This window comes from Tursiops truncatus, chromosome 7 (genome assembly GCF_011762595.2).
Source record: "Tursiops truncatus isolate mTurTru1 chromosome 7, mTurTru1.mat.Y, whole genome shotgun sequence".
Taxonomy (NCBI): domain Eukaryota; kingdom Metazoa; phylum Chordata; class Mammalia; order Artiodactyla; family Delphinidae; genus Tursiops; species Tursiops truncatus.
Window position 1 is genome coordinate 42,195,524 of NC_047040.1, and position 18,845 is coordinate 42,214,368.

At 39.2% G+C, this 18,845-nt stretch overlaps 1 protein-coding gene and 1 long non-coding RNA gene across 3 annotated transcripts in view; one reads left to right on the plus strand and one right to left on the minus strand.

Moving 5' to 3' along the window:
- The window catches only part of TMEFF2 (transmembrane protein with EGF like and two follistatin like domains 2), a 250,068-nt gene that overhangs the window by 148,686 nt on the left and 82,537 nt on the right, over positions 1–18,845 (plus strand). The gene's annotated exons all lie outside the window — the stretch shown is intronic.
- Positions 3,491–18,845, minus strand: part of LOC141279066 (uncharacterized) — a 43,353-nt gene continuing 27,998 nt past the window's right edge. The window contains exon 4 of the long non-coding RNA XR_012332818.1: positions 3,491–3,548. This is a non-coding gene — a long non-coding RNA (uncharacterized lncRNA). The remainder of the gene's footprint in view (positions 3,549–18,845) is intronic.

Here is an 18,845-nt window from a genome sequence, read left to right on the forward strand (position 1 = left end):
CTTCGAACCCAGAGGCCAACTTTGGGAACAGTGGAGAACTTACAAGACTCAGAGGAGTTTTACAGGTATAGAGAAGGGGAAACAGATAAAGAAAGGCATGTTTAATTAGCATGGAAGTCAAGTACACCATCTTATTTCATTCTTCACAACAGTGTGGTGAGCTAGGTATTATTTTCCTCTATTTATACACAGGATGGAACTGGTTTTGGGGAGGTTAATAACATGACAAGTGTATGTTGCTAGGTAGGGGCAATTCTTGAATTCAACCTCAGATTTTTCTAAGGTAATTCCAACGTCCATGCACTTTCTTTGTTTAACACTAGAGGGAAGATATTAAGGTAGAATTAAGGTAGTTAAAGAAAGGAATAGCTTATGACTGAGAATGTGTGTAGTACCTGAAGAGCTAGAAAGGTACCTGTAACCAAATGATTGAAGACTTAGTTGTCAAGTACATTAGGATAAGTAACACTAAATGTTAAAACAGATAAATGCTAAATTTTCAGAGGTATAACACATGCGCGCACACACACACACACACACACACACACACACACACATTTATTTCTTGTTCTCATCACAGTTCAAGGCAAGTGTTCCTAATCAGGTAATCTTACACATGGTTTGTTAGGAACCATATCTCTTTCCATATCATGGGCCTGACATTCCCTAAATCATTAAGGTCCTATTCATTTACTTAATAGAAAACAAAAGAGAAGGAATGATCATACATGGGAGTTTTTATCGGCCAGTCTTGGAAGTGGCATTCCTCCCTTCTACATAGGTCCTTCTGGCCAGAACACGTTACACAGTCAAAGGAGCATTAAGGAGAAAGAACCCAGTAATGAAGTTTGGTAATTGTTGCTAAAAGAGAGAAAGATTGGAGCCAAGGAAGCTGTACAGTAGCAGTGTATATTTAGTTAGTACATGTGATGTGTCACGCTCTGTCTCAGCCTTGGCGATACAGTGTATAACACAGACCAGGTCCACACCTGCAAAGAGCTTACATCCTGGGGAGGTTCTGGTTCAAGATGGTGACATAGACATCCTGAGAAGAGGAGGGGGAGATAGGTGATATAGAAATAAACAAGTGAGCAAGTAAGACGCTTCCAGATAAGTTTTTTTTTTTTTTTAAAATACAAGAGTTCTGAACAACAACGTCCTGGGAAAGGGGGATGCTATTTAAGATCGGGTATTTAGGAAATGCCTCTCTGAGGATTGCCATTGGAGTCAAACAGCAAGCAAGGACCAGCCATACAAAGATCTGTAGAAAAGGAATTCTGAGCAGAGAACCTCTGGTCCAAAGATACAATAATGCTGACAAGCTTGGTGTGCTGAAGGAACTGGCAGAAGATTAGTGTGGCTAGAGCCCCAAAAATAAGAAAGCCTTAGATGAAATTGAAAAGGTCCTTGATCATGAAGATTCTAGTAACCTTTAATGGAGTGAGCTGTTTTTATTCTAAGTATGCTGAGAGGCCTCCAGATGTTTTCATCTGCGAGTAATTGATTTAGTCATCTGCCATCTGCTGGAGGCTTACTAGACCCTTCCAGAACATCATCATTGCCCCCTTCTCCAGATCTCAGAGCATTTTCCCTCGTTTCAATCCTATCAGTACCTAGTTACCCCAGAAATATGGATACGAGATTTCTTCAACCAGAAAGTAGCCTCCTGGAGAGCAGAGACTTATATTTAATTTGTGGCTCCCTCGGTAACAAGCACAGTTCCAAGGAAGCACTTAGGTCCAGTATAAGTGCATGCATAAATGAATGATGAATAAATAAATGAAGGAGGGAATGAAAAGTAGTTAAAGGAAGAGAGAGCACTATCCCCTTGACGTAGAGCCTGCAACATGCTTCTCACTTTCACTATGTCATTTGATCCACACGAGCACAATGGGTGCATGGGGAAGCATTTGGCAACTGCACAATTATGAGAAGCAAGACATTAGAAAAAGAGTCAGAGAGAAATGAAGATTTTGAGGCTGAGTGCTGGGAAGAATAATGGAACAACTTTGGAAATAGGGGTTGGGAGGTAGAGTCAATTTGGAGTAGGGGAGGGAGGTGGTGAGAGAAAGTTATGTTCTGCTTCAGCTGACAAAAGGCAGAACCAATTGCAATGCCCAGTAGGCAAATAATTAAAGGTTAAGTTGTGTGGTACAGACAAAAAGAGCTGCAGGAGTTCAGAGGAATCTAATAAAGAAAATGGATTTGGGGCTGAGGAATGAGAATAGACACTGGGCAGCAAAAAGTTAGATTGCTGGGCAAAAGGACACAAAATATTTACTGAAAATAACATGAGACTGGAAAGAAAGGGCAAACTAAGTAATGGAAAATAGAAAGATATTAGGATATTTTAATTAAGAGACAATAAATTAGAAAGAGACCAAAGGGGGAAAAAAAAACCCTGAAGAACTGCTATCCTCTATTTGTTTAATTAAAAGATAAAATTACTGCCCTGCTGCTCACTGAACATTTCTGATTTCCCACCTCCAGAGTAAGGGAAATAGGTCTACATTACAGATTGTACTTTTGGCTCCCTTGAAGTTGGGGAAGCTCATGTAACTAGTTCAAGACCCTGACCTGGGGCTGAATATTTGATTGCCAATACACGACTCTGCAGTGTTCTTTCCTCTTTCTGGCACAGTAACTGGCACTGTTCAAGTAGGCGCCTGCTTTGTCATCCTGGGTCCTTGGGTGACAGGTAGCATGAATAAGAAATAGATCTCTGTTGTTTTAAGCCACTGAGATGTAAAGGTTGTTTGTTGCTGCAGCATAACATCGTACCATAACTGATGAATCCAACATCAGTGAGAAAAGATAGATTTGTAGTGAGAAAGACTCTTGATCACAAGTAGTGGAGAAACTGAGTTGTTAAACAAGGCAGAGACACAGGTTGGCAAATGATAACTGACTGCTATAGTCTGAATGTTTGCATCCCCCTGCAAAATTCATATGTTGAAACCCCAAGGTGATGATGGTGTTAAGAGGTCTTTGGAAATGATTAGATCATAAGGGTGAAGCCCTCAAGAATGGGATTAGTGTCCTAATCAGAGACCATAGAGAGCTAGTGCACCCCTTCTGCTATGTGACATTATAGCAAAAAGACGGCCGTCCATGAGAAAGTGGCTCTCACCAGATACCAAATCTGCTGCGGCCACGATGTGGGACTTCCCAGCCTCCAGAGCTGTGAGAAATAAATTTCTGTTGTTATAAGCCACCCAGTTTATGCTATTTTTGTTAGAGCAGCCCATTGACTAAACCCATGACTAAAACATTGACCAAGCTTCTAACCTGCTCATCCTCAAAGGCCTTGCAACAGCGTGGCCCTGGCAATGCAGCTGCAGGTGAGTTCACCCACTCATCCATGCTTCACCCAGTGAAAAGTAGGATAAGCCATCTCCTTCAGGGCCTCTGGTCAGCTCTCTGAGTGCTGGCTGTGTCACTCTCCTTGCCTCCTCTTCACAGCTAACATGAGTTAGGTTGACTTACCTGAGGATCAAAAAGTTGAGAGGACAGCTAGTGGGGCTTCCAGATCTCCAGTTCCACAGTGCCTACGACAAAGGCGAGAAAAGAAACAGAGATAATCAGAACCAAAAGTATAAGTAGAACAATTTATAAACAGGGAGAACAAAATGCTTGATTGGCTTCTGACAAGAAGGATATATTTAGGAAGATAAAACCAAGCTTACAAGAATAAAGCAGGAGTTGATTTTCCATATGATGCCTACAAATATAGGGACTAGTAAAAGGAAAAGAGATGTGCAATGTGCAACATACTAGTGAATTTTTTTTCTCCCATGGAGGGATGAGGGGGAGGGTGAAAGGGCAAGGAAATGAATGTCTTTTTTAGCTCAATCTCTGACTACTTGTAGTGACCTAATTTTAGATTTGAGGAATTATACTTAAAACTGTATTTGAGATAGTGTTTTTCATATTTTAGATGGAATTCTAAGATTCATTGTAGACTTTAAATAAGAAACATTTATCAGTTCTTATTTTTAAATCTCAAAATCATGTTTTTAAAAAAGAAAACTTTTTTCTTCTTTTTAAAAGAGGAAAGCGGAACAAACTAGTAAAACTCATTCTGTTAGCAAATTCCTTTCACAAGAAGAGAATTCTCACTGCCTAACAAAAAGGCCCACCAGGGCAGATGCTCAATTTGCCATTGAATTGTACCTAAATCACATGTGTGTTGATCACACTGTATCAGTCAGAGTCTAACACATCATTCTCACTTTACTCATCAGCCTTGAACAAAGAATTCAAATCCTGCTGATCATATTTTAATAGACAAAGACATGCTTTGATAGATGGATGGATGGATGGACAAGTATATGGACAGATTTATATAATGAGGCAGCTTCATGTCTTGAAACAGCATAGACTGTGTAAAACAAACCTGAACGAGGGTCTCTTGTGCTTAAAAGCCATCTAATTAAGAGCTCAGAGCAGATGCTGAAGTCAGACTGCCTTAAATTTTGGTGCTGCCATTTACTCCTGTGTGGCCCTCAGCAAGTTCCTTAACCTATCTGAGTCTCCACGTTCTCGTCCATATAAGGAGAATTTGAACATCTATTATATGAGGGTGTGTGGAAGATACATAATAACTATTGTCATTAACCTCAGTTTTCTTTGAATTTCTTATTTAAAAACTTGTATCTCAAAAGTGTTTCTCTTGCCTATATTATAATTTATTGCTGATACTGTGATTTGGAGGAATGTCACTCGTTCTCTCATTGTTGGTGACCTGTAAGATGTGTCCTAGCTTATCTCAGAAATTCTTCTTACGTCTCCAAAGCATCTGTTTAAATAAGCCTCAACTTCCCAACCTGGGGGTCCGGCGACGGGAGGAGGAATTCCTAGAGAATCAAACTTTGAAGCCTAGTGGGATTTGATTGCAGGGCTTTGACAGGACTGGGGGAAACAGAGACTTCATGCTTGGAGGGCACACACAAAGTAGTGTGCGCATCAGGACCCAGAGGGAAGGAGCAGTGACTCCATAGGAGACTGAACCAGACCTACCTGCTAGTGTTGGAGGGTCTCCTGCAGAGGCAGGGAGTGGCTATGGCTCACCACGGGGACAAGGACACTGGAAGCAGAAGTTCTGGGAAGCACTCCTTGGTGTGAGCCCTACCAGAGTCTGTCATTAGCCCCACCAAACAGCCCAGGTAGGCTGCAGAGTTGGGTTGCCTGATGACAAACAACCAACAGGGAGGGAACCCAGCCCCACCCATCAGCAGTCAAGAGAATTAAAGTTTTATTGAGCTCTACCCCACAAGAGCAACAGTCAGCTCTACCCACCACCAGTCCCTCCCATCAGGAAACTTACACAAGCCTCTAAGATAGTCTCATCCACCAGAGGGCAGACAGCAGAAGCAAGAAGAAATACAATCCTGCAGCCTCTGGAACAAAACCCACATTCACAGAAAGATAGACAAGATGAAAAGGCAGAGGGCTATGTACCAGATGAAGGAACAAGATAAAACCCCAGAAAAACAACTAAATGAAGTGGAGATAGGCAACCTTCCAGAAAAAGAATTCAGAATAATGGTGGTGAAGATGATCCAGGACCTCGGAAAAAGAAGGGAGGCAAAGATTGAGAAGATGCAAGAAATGTTCAACAAAGACCTAGAAGAATTAAAGAACAAACAAAGAGAGATGAACCATAACTGAAATGAAAACTACACTAGAAGGAATCAATAGCAGAACAACTGAAGCAGAAGAACGGATAAGTGACCTGGAAGACAGAATGGTGGAATTCACTGCTGTGGAACAGAATAAAGAAAAAAGAATGAAAAGAAATAAAGACAGCCTAAGAGACCTCTGGGACAACATTAAACACAACAACATTCACATTATAGGGGTCCAAGAAGGAGAAGAGAGAGAGAAAAGACCAGAGAAAATATTTGAAGAGATTATAGTCAAAAATTTCCCTAACATGGGAAAGGAAATAGCCACCCAAGTCTAGGAAGTGCAGTGACTCCCATACAGGATAAACCCAAGGAGAAACACACCGAGATACATAGTAATCAAATTGGCAAAAACTAAAGACAAAGAAAAATTATTGAAAGCAGCAAGGGAAAAACGACAAATAACATACAAGAGAACTCCCATAAGGTTAACAGCTGATTTCTCAGCAGAAACTCTACAAGGCAGAAGGGAGTGGCATGATATACTTAAAATGATGGAAGGGAAGATCCTACAACCAAGATTACTCTACCCGGCAAGGATCTCATTCAGATTCGATGGAGAAATCAAAAGCTTTAAAGGCAAGCAAAAGCTAAGAGTATTCAGCACCACCAAACCAGCTCTATAAAAAATGCTAAAGGAACTTCTCTAAGTGGGAAACACAAGAGAAGAAAAGGACGTACAAAAACGAACCCAAAACAATTAAAAAAATGGTCATAGGAACATACATATTGATAATTACCTTAAACATGAATGGATTAAATACTAAAACCAAAAGACACAGACTTGCTGAATGGATACAAAAACAAGACCCATATATGCTGTCTACAAGAGACCCACTTCAGACCTAGGGACACATACAGACTGAAATTAAGGGGATGGAAAAAGATATTCCATGCAAAAGGAAATCAAAACAAAGGTGGAGTAACAATACTCATATCAGATAAAATTCACTTTAAAATAAAGGATGTTACAAGAGACAAGGAACGACATTACATAATGATCAAGGGATCAATCCAAGAAGATATAACAATTATAAATATATATGCACCCAACACAGGAGCACCTCAATACATAAGGCAACTGCTAACAGATATAAAAGAGAAAATTGACAGTAACACAGTAATAGTGGAGGACTTTACCACCCCACTTACACCAATAGACAGATCACCCAAAATGAAAATAAATAAGGAAACAGAAGCTTTAAATGACACAATAGACCAGATAGATTTAATTGATATTTATAGGACATTCCATCCCAAAACAGCAGGTTACACTTTCTTCTCAAGTGTACACGGAACATTCTCCAGGATAGATCACATCTTGGGTCACAAATCAAGACTCAGTAAATTTAAAAAAATAGAAATCATATCAAGCATCTTTTCTGACCACAACGCTATGAGATTAGAAATGAATTACAGGGAAAAAAACGTAAAAAACACAAACACATGGAGGCTAAAAAATATGTTATTAAATAACCAAGGGATCACTGAAGAAATCAAAGAGGAAATCAAAAAATACCTAGAGACAAATGACAATGAAAACACGACAATCCAAAACCTATGGGATGCAGCAAAAGCAGTTGTAAGAGGGAAGTTTATAGCTATACAAGCCTACCTCAAGAAACAAGAAAACTCTCAAATAAACAATCTAACCTTACACCTAAAGGAACTAGAGAAAGAAGAACAAACAAAACCCAAAGTTAGCAGAAGGAAAGAAATCATAAAGATCAGAGCAGAAATAAATGAAATAGAAACAAACAAAACAATAGCAAAGATCAATAAAACTAAAAGCTGGTTCTTTGAGAAGATAAACAAAATTGATAAACCATTAGCCAGACTCATCAAGAAAAAGAGGGAGAGGACTCAATAAAATTAGAAATGAAAAATGAGAAGTTAAAGCAGACACCGCAAAAATACACAGCATCCTAAGAGACTACTACAAGCAACTCTATGCCAATAAAAATGGACAACCTGGAAGAAGTGGACAAATTCTTAGAAAGGTATAACCTTCCAAGACTGAACCAGGAAGAAATAGAAAATATGAACAGACCAATCAAAAGTAATGAAATTGAAACTGTAATTAAAGTCTTCCAGCAAACAAAAGTCCGGGACCAGATGGCTTCACCGGTAAATTCTATCACACATTTAGAGAAGAGCTAACACCCATCCTTCTCAAACTCTTCCAAAAAATTGCAGAGGAAGGAACACTCCCAAACTCATTCTATGAGGCCACCATCACCCTGATACCAAAACCAGACAAAGATACTACAAAAAAAGAAAATTACAGACCAATATCACTGATGAATATAGATGCAAAAGTCCTCAACAAAATACCAGCAAACAGAATGAAACAACATATTAAAAGGATCATACACCATGACCAAGTGGGATTTATCCCAGAGATGCGAAGATTCTTCAATATACGCAAATCAATCAATGTGATACACCATATTAACAAACTGAAGAAGAAAAACCATATGATCATCTCAATAGATGCAGAAAAAGCTTTTGACAAAATTCAACACCCATTTATGATAAAAACTCTGCAGAAAGTGGGCATAGAGGGAAACTACTTCAACAAAATAAATGCCATATATGACAAGCCCACAGCAAACATCGTTCTCAATGGTGAAAAACTGAAAGCATTTCCACTAAGATCAGGAACAAGACAAGGATATCCACTCTCACCACTATTATTCAACATAGTTTTGGAAGTCCCAGCCACAGAAATCAGAGAAGAAAAAGAAATAAAAGGAATACAAATCAGAAAAGAAGAAAAACTGTCACTGTTTGCAGATGACATGATACTATAATTAGAGAATCCTAAAGATGCCACCAGGAAACTACTAGAGCTAATCAATGAATTTGGTAAAGTTGCAGAATACAAAATTAATGCGCAGAAATCTCTTGCATTCCTATACACTAATGATGAAAAATATGAAAGAGAAATTAAGAAAATATTCCCATTTACCACTGCTACAAAAAGAATAAAATACCTAGGAATAAACCTACCTAGGGAGACAAAAGACCTGCATGCAGAAAACTATATGACACTGATGAAAGAAATTAAAGATGATACCAACAGATGGAGAGGTATACCATGTTCTTGGATTGGAAGAATCAATATTGTGAAAATGATTATACTATCCAAAGCAATCTACAGATTCAATGCAATCCCTGTCAAATTACCAATGGCATTTTTTATGGAACTAGAACAAAAAATCTTAAAATGTGTATGGAGACACAAAAGACCCCGAATAGCCAAAGCAATCTTGAGAAAGAAAAATGGAGCTGGAGGAATCAGGCTCCCTGACTTCTGACTATACTACAAAGCTACAGTAATCAAGACAATATGGTGGCACAAAAACAGAAACATAGATCAATGGAACAAGATAGAAAGCCTAGAGATAAACCCACGCACCTATAATCTATGACAAAGGAAGCAAGGATATACAATGGAGAAAAGACAGTCTCTTCAATAAGTGGTGCTGGGAAAACTGGACAGCTACATGTAAAAGAATGAAATTAGAACATGCCCTAACACCATACACAAAAATAAACTCAAAATGGGTTAGAGACCTAAATGTAAGACCAGACACTAAAAAACTCTTAGAGGAAATCATAGGAAGAACACACTTGGACATAAATCACAGCAAGATCTTTTTTGATCCACCTCCTAGAGTAATGGAAATAAAAACAAAAATAAACAAATGGGACCTAAGGAAACTTAAAAGCTTTTGCACAGCAAAGGAAACCATAAACAAGACAAAAAGACAACCCTCAGAATGGGAGAAAATATTTGCAAATGAAGCTACTAACAAAGGATTAATGTCCAAAATTTACTAGCAGCTCATGCAGCTCAATGCCAAAAAAACAAACAACCCAATCCAAAAATGGGCAGAAGACCTAAATAGACATTTCTCCAAAGAACATATACAGATTGCCGACAAACACTTGAAAGAATGCTCAACATCATTTATCATCAGAGAAATGCATATCAAAACTACAATGAGATATCATCTCACACCAGTCAGAATGGCCATCATCAAAAAATCTAGAAACAATAAATGCTGGAGAGGGTGTGGAGAAAAGGCAACCCTCATACACTGTTGGTGGGAATGTAAATTGATACAGCCACTATGGAGAACAGTATGGAGGTTCCTTAAAAAACTAAAAATAGAATTACCATATGATCAACCAATCCCACTACTGGACATATACCCTGAGAAAACCATAATTCAAAAAGACACATGCACCCCAATGTTCATTGAAGCACTATTTACAATAGCCAGGTCATGGAAGCAACCTAAATGCCCATGGACAGACGAATGGATAAAGAAGTTGTGGTACATATATACAATGGAATATTACTCAGCCATAAGAAGGAACGAAATTGGGTCATTTGTTGAGATGTGGATGGATCTAGAGACTGTCATACAGAGTGATGTAAGTCAGAAAGAGAAAAACAAATATCATATATTAATGCACTTATGTGTAACATAGAAAAATGGTACAGATGAGCCAGTTTGCAGGGCAGAAGTTGAAACACAGATGTAGAGAACAAACGTATGGACACCAAGGGGGGAAAGCCGCGGGTGGGTGGGGATGGTGGTGTGCTGAATTGGGCGATTGGGATTGATATGTATACACCAATGTGTATAAAACTGATGACTAATAAGAACCTGCTGTATAAAAAAATAAAATAAAATAAAAAAATAAAATAAAATAAAAATAAATAAGCCTCGAATCTTAACAACTATTCTCCTGAGGTGGGGATGGTGGAGGAAGTGAAAGCAATCAAGCCAATTGTTCGGGACTGTATAAATGAAATTAATGTTTTGCCTTTTTTTTTATACTTCCAATATTAGTGTAATAGTTAAATAGATTTTTATTTTTTTTGCGGTACGCAGGTCTCTCACTGTTGTGGCTTCTCCCGTTGCGGAGCACAGGCTCCGGATGCGCAGGCTCAGCGGCCATGGCTCACGGACCCAGCTGCTCTGCAGCATGTGGGATCTTCCCGGACGGGGCACGAACCCGCGTCCCCTGCATCAGCAGGCGGACTCTCAACCACTGCGCCACCAGGGAAACCCTAAATAGATTTTTTAAACAGTGTAAATATGTTAGAGTTTGACGAAGAAAAATCATACCATCCTGTATTCTTAAGAAAGTTTTTGTTGGAGCTTCCCTGGTGGCTCAGTGGTTAAGAATCTGCCCACTGTGCAGGGGCCATGAGTTCCAGCCCTAGTCTGGGAAGATCCCACATGCTGCAGAGCAACTAAGCCTGTGCGCCACAACTACTGAAGCTCACGCACCCTAGTGCCTGTGCTCCGTAACAAGAGAAGCCACCGCAATGAGAAGCCCACGCATCACAACGAAGAGTGGCCCCCACTCTCCACAACTAGGGAAAGCCTGTGCACAGCAACAAAGACCCAACGCAGTCAAAAATAAATAAATTAAAATAAATAAATTAAAAAGAAAAATTTTTGTTGTTGTTAGAGGGTAAAAAAAAGTTTAAGTTATAAATAGCAGTTGTTCACAATACTGTTTATTGATTCCTTACTGAATCCAATGCTAAATAGTTTACAATGATGATTATGTTTAATACTCAAAAAGATCGTACAAGGGTTGCTATCCTCATCTTGACAAAAAGGAGCCTGAGGTTTAAAGGGTTACAGCGTACCCACATCATGTCATATGACTAGAAAGTGAAGTGAAGCAGGATCTAAACATAGGCAGGCTGGTTCCAGAGCCCAGGCTGCTTACTACTACACTAAATTGCCTCTCAAATAATCATAGTGTGTTAAATCCATCTGGACGGGACCTTGGAGATCATATAATCCTGTCTCTTTGTATTACTGCTTGTAAATGTAAAAGTAGAGAGAAGTTAAACGATCTGCCCAAGGTTATATACTTCTGTCTTTTCCTCAACATAATACACTCTCGTTTGAAACACATTTCTAGGATTTATACAAACTAATGGCATAGTCATGGTATTTTTTAATTGAATACCAATAAAAGAATCATTTCATCTTGTTTTTCCATCTCATGCCCATGAACGAAACGTAAAACTGTATTGCAAAGCCAAGAGTCCTTATCTTCACTGATAGCCTGCTTTTTCATAGAAGGAGGAAAACCATCCTTAGGCTGAGTCTGTTTTAAATGAAATAAGTGTGTGGTCATTTTCTTGCGAAGAACATCTCTGAAGCATTAAGGAAAAAGATGTGCTGACTCGCCTTCAACGTCACGTAACTTTAACTTACAGCCAACACATTGACTTTAAGAAAAGTACAATCTCTCCTACACAGCTAGTGTTATGCATTTTATAAGGTCCCCCAATATCACTTCGCTATAGTTCCAGCCAGAAAACCAATGGGGCTAAAAATGCTTTGCCTTTTCAATAGGCAAATTGATTTTGTTTTTAACTTTAAATTTTTTTCATTTGATCAATTTTTACTCTTGCTTTATTCAGACACTAGAAGAGATGTTTACAAGGATGTATAGTTATCTGAATGAGCTTCTGATTTTAAAGTCAGGGATTATTTTTCTTGAAAGTTTAAGAAAGGAGTGACTTCTGCTTTATACAAAGCCAGAAAGCAAGAACAACTCTGGATCATTTTCCTTGAAAACTACACACCATGACTGAACATAATTTAAAATTCCATCCATTAGATAAAATTTGTTAAAAGTTCTGCATAAGAGCTTATCTTGGTCTTTTACTTAAAGGACTAGCTCCTTCACTAATTTTTTAACCTTAGTTGAGTTACTGACCTCTCTGAACCTCAGCTTCTCTACCTATAAAGTGGGAGAGATAACTGTCTACCCATAAAATTTTTATAAGGGTTAACTGCTCAGCTGTATATAATAAAATGTTTAAGACGATCCTGTTACTCAATAAATATCTGGTGTTATCTTTGTGAGTTCAGTGTTCAATTACCATACATTCATCTAGTCCTGAGGCTTCAACTGCTACCTTTAGGCATATGATGGACAAATATTTTTGCAGGCCTGACTCTCATGCTCTGAGTATTTATTCACTCCTTTAATACGTATTTATTATCAACTAAGTGTCAGGTGTTGGTCTGGGTGCTGGAGTTACAGCAGTGAACAAAACAGATAAAAAGTTCCATTATTGAGCTTACTTTCTATTAGGAAAACATGATAAGTAAGTAAACATATATATAGTTCATTAGATAAGTACTCAGGTAAGAAAAAAAAGAGCATACAAATGACATAGGACTTATTAAGACATTTTGGATGAATGTTAAGAAGTGAAGCATGAATATTATAATTTTAGATAGAGTGATCAAAAAAGGCTTCCATAAGAAGGCAACATTTTAGTGAAAGTGTGAAGGAAGCAAACCCTAAGGATATCAGATTAATTTTGTCCTATATCACAACAGACATTTATTGAGTACCAACAATACACCATGTATTTTAGGTTATCTCCTTCACTCCATAGGTCCAAATTTAATCCATCATCTTCCCTCCCAAACCTATTACATGTGCAGTGTTTCTGGCACCACTGTTCTTCTAATTACCCAGGCAGGCAATTAACTGTGTCATGGCTGATGCTTCCTTTCCATCCCCCGTCCACACACACCAATATCCATCTATTCAGCAGCCAAGTCCTACAAAATTTACCTCTACTATTCTTTCATGTCTATTCTATTCTTTTCTGTTTCTGTTGATAACCAGTGTATTTCAGACCCATATTACCTTTACCTGGACTATTTTAATAACCACCTAGCTGGTGCCTCAAAGCCAAGTCGATGGCAGTCAGTTCAATCTCCACATATGTCAACGGGCTTGTCAGTTCACAGTTCCAAAATCTTCAACAACTCAGTGGCTCCGCAGTACCCACGCTCTGGGTCAGCTCACTCAGATTTCCTGGGCCTCCTCATCATTGAAACGGTGGTTACAACATCCTATTCTTTCAGCACAGTGTCCAAGGTCAGAAAGGAGCAAGCTCTGTCTCAACGAAAACTTACACATTGCCATGAACACATGCAACAGCAGACTTTTTTTATTGCCATGGCTGTGTCACATGTTTGCACTTATAGCAATCATGGGAAAAAGGAAGCCCAATTAACATGCATCCCCTCAATACTCACACTTCCAATATCTGAATAGAATCAAGGATTCTTTAGCAAGGAAGGAGAGCAAGAACGGCTTTTGGATTGACATCAAATAATTTCTGCCAAACCCTTTATTGCATAAGCTATTGAGTATGATATTCAAGCCTTCTGAGATCTACCTTCCCGAGATTTTCTTTCTATAGCATACTCTGGCCAATGTGTGCTCTGAACTCTCCCATCTCCATGCCTGAGATCAGTTGTTCTCAATGTGTGGTCCAGGGACTAGGATATTATTTGCCTTTTTCATTCTCATTCTCACGCAAATGCACAGTGGAGTTTTCCAGAGGCTACTTGATATGTGTTATCCAACAGTTTCAATGCAGAAGCAGGCATTAGAATCTAGCATTCTTCTATTAAGCCAAACAGTGAAGGGATTTTCAAAAATGTACACATTGCCATTCTTCTCATTATATTTTTAGAAAATATACTTATTTTTACAAAAATATGTTAATGTCAATATGCAATGCATATATTATTGCTTTTAAATGAAATAAATACAAAAATTTTAATGCCTGTTTTACTTTCCAGTATGATAAATATCAATAGATATAATTTTCATAAATAAGAGCTCTTTGAGGTTCTCAATATTTTTTAACATTACAAAGGGCTCTTGAGAACCACAGGCTTGAGAAGTGTTGCCCTAGCCCAAATTACACAGCCTCCTCTACCTCAAAGCTGTGTCCTCCATCACTAAATGCTTATCACAAAAGACATGTCAGGGCTTCCCTGGTGGTGCAGTGGTTGAGAGTCCGCCTGCCGATGCAGGGGACATGGGTTCATGCGCTGGTCCAGGAGGATCCCACATGCCGCGGAGCGGCTGGGCCCGTGGGCCGTGGCCGCTGGGCCTGCACATTCGGAGCCTGTGCTCCGCAGCGGGAGAGGCCACAGCAGTGAGAGGCCCGCGTACCGCAAAAAAAAAAAAAACAAAAACTAAAACAAAACAAAACAAAAAAAAGACATGTCAAATGATCTTCCTCAGTCCTTAGAAGTAAGCTCTTATTCCACTGAATCCCAGTGCATTCATTTTCTATTGCTGCAAAAGAAATTACCCCAAAATTCATCAGCTTGAAACAACAATATTTACCTCATAGCTTGTGTTGGTCGGGAATCTGAGTGTGGCTTAGCCATGTGCTTCTGACTCAGGGTCCCTCCCAAGCCTGCAGTCAGGATGTCAGCTGGGGTTGCAGTCGTCTCAAGGCTCAACTGGGGGAAGATGAGGTCCACGCTCACTCCCATGGCTGCTGACAACACACGGGTCCTTCTGCACTCTTGGCTAAGTCTCCTCACAAAATGGTAGCTTGCTCTCTACCTCAACCCCCAGAGAAAGATTTCACATAGAAGGGGAAAGAGAGAGAGACAGAGAGAAAGAACGAGAGAAAGAAAGATTGAAGCCAGGGCCTGCTGTTTGTGGGACCCAAGGCAAAAGGAAAATGTAAAGCCCATAGTTCAAAAAGCAGGAAAAAAGTTCTATCAAAAGCTTTTTTCCTTTCTTTTGTTAGTCTCTTTCTTCAGTTGTCATGGTGATTTTTATTTGCTCTGTCATTCTGAATAGAGAAAGGTTAAATTTTTTAATTATTAGCATGACTTTTACTGTTAATTTTTATATTGTACAAAGCCAGGTTTAAATGCAAGTGTAAGAACATTAAATTTGTATACAGAATCTCTACAGGATCATACTTTGTGGCTCATACAGGCACATACATTTTGTTCCTTCAAGAACAGTAGAAACTATTGCATAAAACTAACTCAAATGTTTTTAATTCATTGCTTGATATTTACACATTGTACCAACCCTCTCTACCTTCAGTGTACTTGATGAGTAAGAAAGGACTGAAAAGAACAGGAACTATGGGTTGTCTTTTCTCTTTCTTATCAAGTCATAATTTTTAGCACGAGTGGCTGGCTAACCCAGAAGAGTAACATGAAAAAAAAATATGGTAGAGTTCCTTGGTCATTCATTGCCTTCTTCGTATCTGCTAAAAAAAAGTTCTGGGTTGAAAGGAAAGGACATCTTGTCGGGCTGTCAGGGTCTCCACTTACTCAGTTGTAGAAGCAGGCCATTTACTGCGTACTTGCTTTGAGTCTCGTGAGCTCCCATGAATCACAGACTCCTGTGCCTATATGTATTGAGAACACCTATATAGGAATGGGGTGGCCGAGAAGGGAGGCAGACACACGTATTGAATCTACCTCTTCTGTTCATGTGCATGCTCCACTGCGTCACTGGACTCTGCTTATGAAATTCGAAGATAAAATTTCAAGTTGATGACAGCAGAACATTAAACCAAATGCAGGTCCCTGTGTGGGCAGTCCACATGCCCATGAAGTCAGCCCTGCCCACCACTTTTGCTGTATTAGAGGAGAGTTGCTGGGTCCAGCCCATACTCAGGTGGAGGGAATTACACAAGGGCATGAATACCAGGAGGCAGGGGTCATTAAGGGCCATGTTAGATGCTTCCTACATCATCCAATATCATTTTTCTCTCTTGATTTGTTCCTTTCTTCCTTGTACGCTATAGTTACTTTCGTGCGTATTATCTTAGGTACTGTACCTGATGGTAACCTCCTTAAGGACAAGGTCCCTCTCTGATATATATCCTGGCACTCCTTTGTCTTATATAATATGCAACACTTAGCAAGCCCTGAAAACATGCTTATGGAATGAGTGAATGGATGAATGAATAAATGATGCAATGGAAGTTTGATTAATATTCTGATGAGTGGTCTTTGTTAAAAACAATCAGTATGAGAACCTGACCTTCATATTTTCCTCAGGTGTTGCCAGATCTTATGACTGACTGCCTTTATGATTTCAGATTTTTATCTTTCCACAAACCACATATTCCAATTTCTCTTTTTACCCCTTTGTTGTGAACTGTCCTCTCTTCAAGCATAGGTTCTTTCTGACCTCTAAAAAATCTTATTTAGGTTATTGTCATGGGTGAATTATTGTATTTGAGAAGAGAATTAATGATACAAAAGACAGCTGGAGCATATCTGGAGAAACTGTTCCATTAGCATTTACATTTTTATTTTGGGCCGCATCAAAATGGCAGGGGAGCTACGCCCTTTTAATGGTTCGCACATGTGGTCAGGCATTGTGTGAGCAAATAATGCTTCCCAGAGCTTGTATTCAATTTTCAGAAAAAGAAAATAAAAATGGGCAGAAGCCTTTGTAGATCTAAGCATTTTCTTCAGTTTTCTTCATTGGTCTATCCCACAATGCATAAGCTTTCACTTCCAGATCTGTTTCAAGGGTCTTTTATAATGACAGAAGCTAAGTCTTTGTTTCCAAGGATCAGAATACAAAATGCATCAGTGTGCCATTTAAGAAGAACTATTTTGTCAATCTTATTTATGCACTCAAGATAATACAGTGTTTTTTAAAAAAGCTGGACCCAGCCTCTGCCTGTTTATTCAGTATAAACAGAAGCATCCCTTTTGACGTTGTAAGGACAGGGTGTGTGCTAATTTCACCAAGTAAAAGCCACGGCACTTGGCCATAGAAATCCTTGTCTAGAACAGCCTTACCGCTTTCCAATATTGTGAAAGTGCACATAAAGGATAATATGATGATGCACATCAAATATTAATATGCATTGACACACAGTCATCTATTACAGCAGCAAAGTGCCCATACTGAGCTGGGTTATGAGTAGGGCTATGCCTCCTTTCACCTCTGTCTTCACACTTCAGCCTTCCCTCCTCTCCTATGTCAAAGCAAAACACTCTGTACCCTTACCAGCAACTCCAAGGAAGTGCTGGCAGCACAGTAACTGGTGTCCTCATGCTGGCCTATTTACGTACAATAGAACACCTATCAGCTAATGTGTGATCAAGAGAGGAATGGTACTTATTGTTTCGGATTTATGATACTGTGAACTGAGCAAAAGTGAGAGCCACGCAAGGGATTGGGAGAGAGGGGCAGAAGTTCACAAGCAATGTATATTTATTTCTTTAGCAACTTCTCACCAGCATTTTAGCGATAAATGCATTGCAGTTTTATCATGTTTCATGTAAGAATGTATGAATAACCAAGCAACAATTCAACTCTGTAGTTTAGAAATAAGTGTTAGTTAAATAGTTCAATCGAGTATGTATTTTTCTCTTTGTACAAAGCTACAAAAGCAGTTGTGCTGCAGCCATTTGCTGCATTCAGACGTTCCTCCTCCCTACTGTGTATCACACCCCCTCGAGCAGGCACCCATCCCATATCCTGTTTCGTTTAAGACTAGTACCACTCCTAGATAGGAAGGAAACACTAGGAATCTGTTTATGCATTTCTGAATCTCCCAGTTTAAAAAGATATATGCCAAAATCAGGGTACTGCTTCCAGACAGATTTTTCTATTACTGTGGCACAACTTCAGATCTCTTCCCAGGGAAAATGCAAGTACTGAATTCTATACCCCATGATAATATGCTCAAGCAGAAATTTTGCTTTTCATTACACAGAAAAACATTTCTACCCTTTATAACTGTGCCTGAGTAATTTTCACCAACTTCTTAGATTTGAACTGTGCTGTTTTCCATGTCTTCCCCATCCAGCAGTCTTTTTTTCTTTCTCCAACAAAAACCCTGTATCATAATGAAAGCCCTTCCTGTGTCCTGTGAATTTCTTCCTCAGATAAGACCTTACCCAGCACCAACTTAACTAGTAACCTCACACTTGATCATAGGCGCATCCCTTATCATCCCTGCTCAATAATTCAAAAGCTCAATAGAAATGCTTTAAATTGAAATTGAACCACCATTAACAGTCCTAGAAAGGTAGGCATCATTCAAGCAAAACAACCATCAGCACCCTCTTAGTCACCAACTCAACGCCCGACATAGCTGGAAGTCTGGATTTCTCACTGACTACCACTGCATTTTCTCCAGATCAATTATTTAGTCCTGACTGAGTAAACTTCTGATCACTTCCCTTCATCTGGACATTAGTGTATTTCCTTTACATTAGGCAATAGTATACCTCATTCCTTCCCTCTTTTTTCAGGCTTCTCTGCTGCTCATTAATTTTCTCA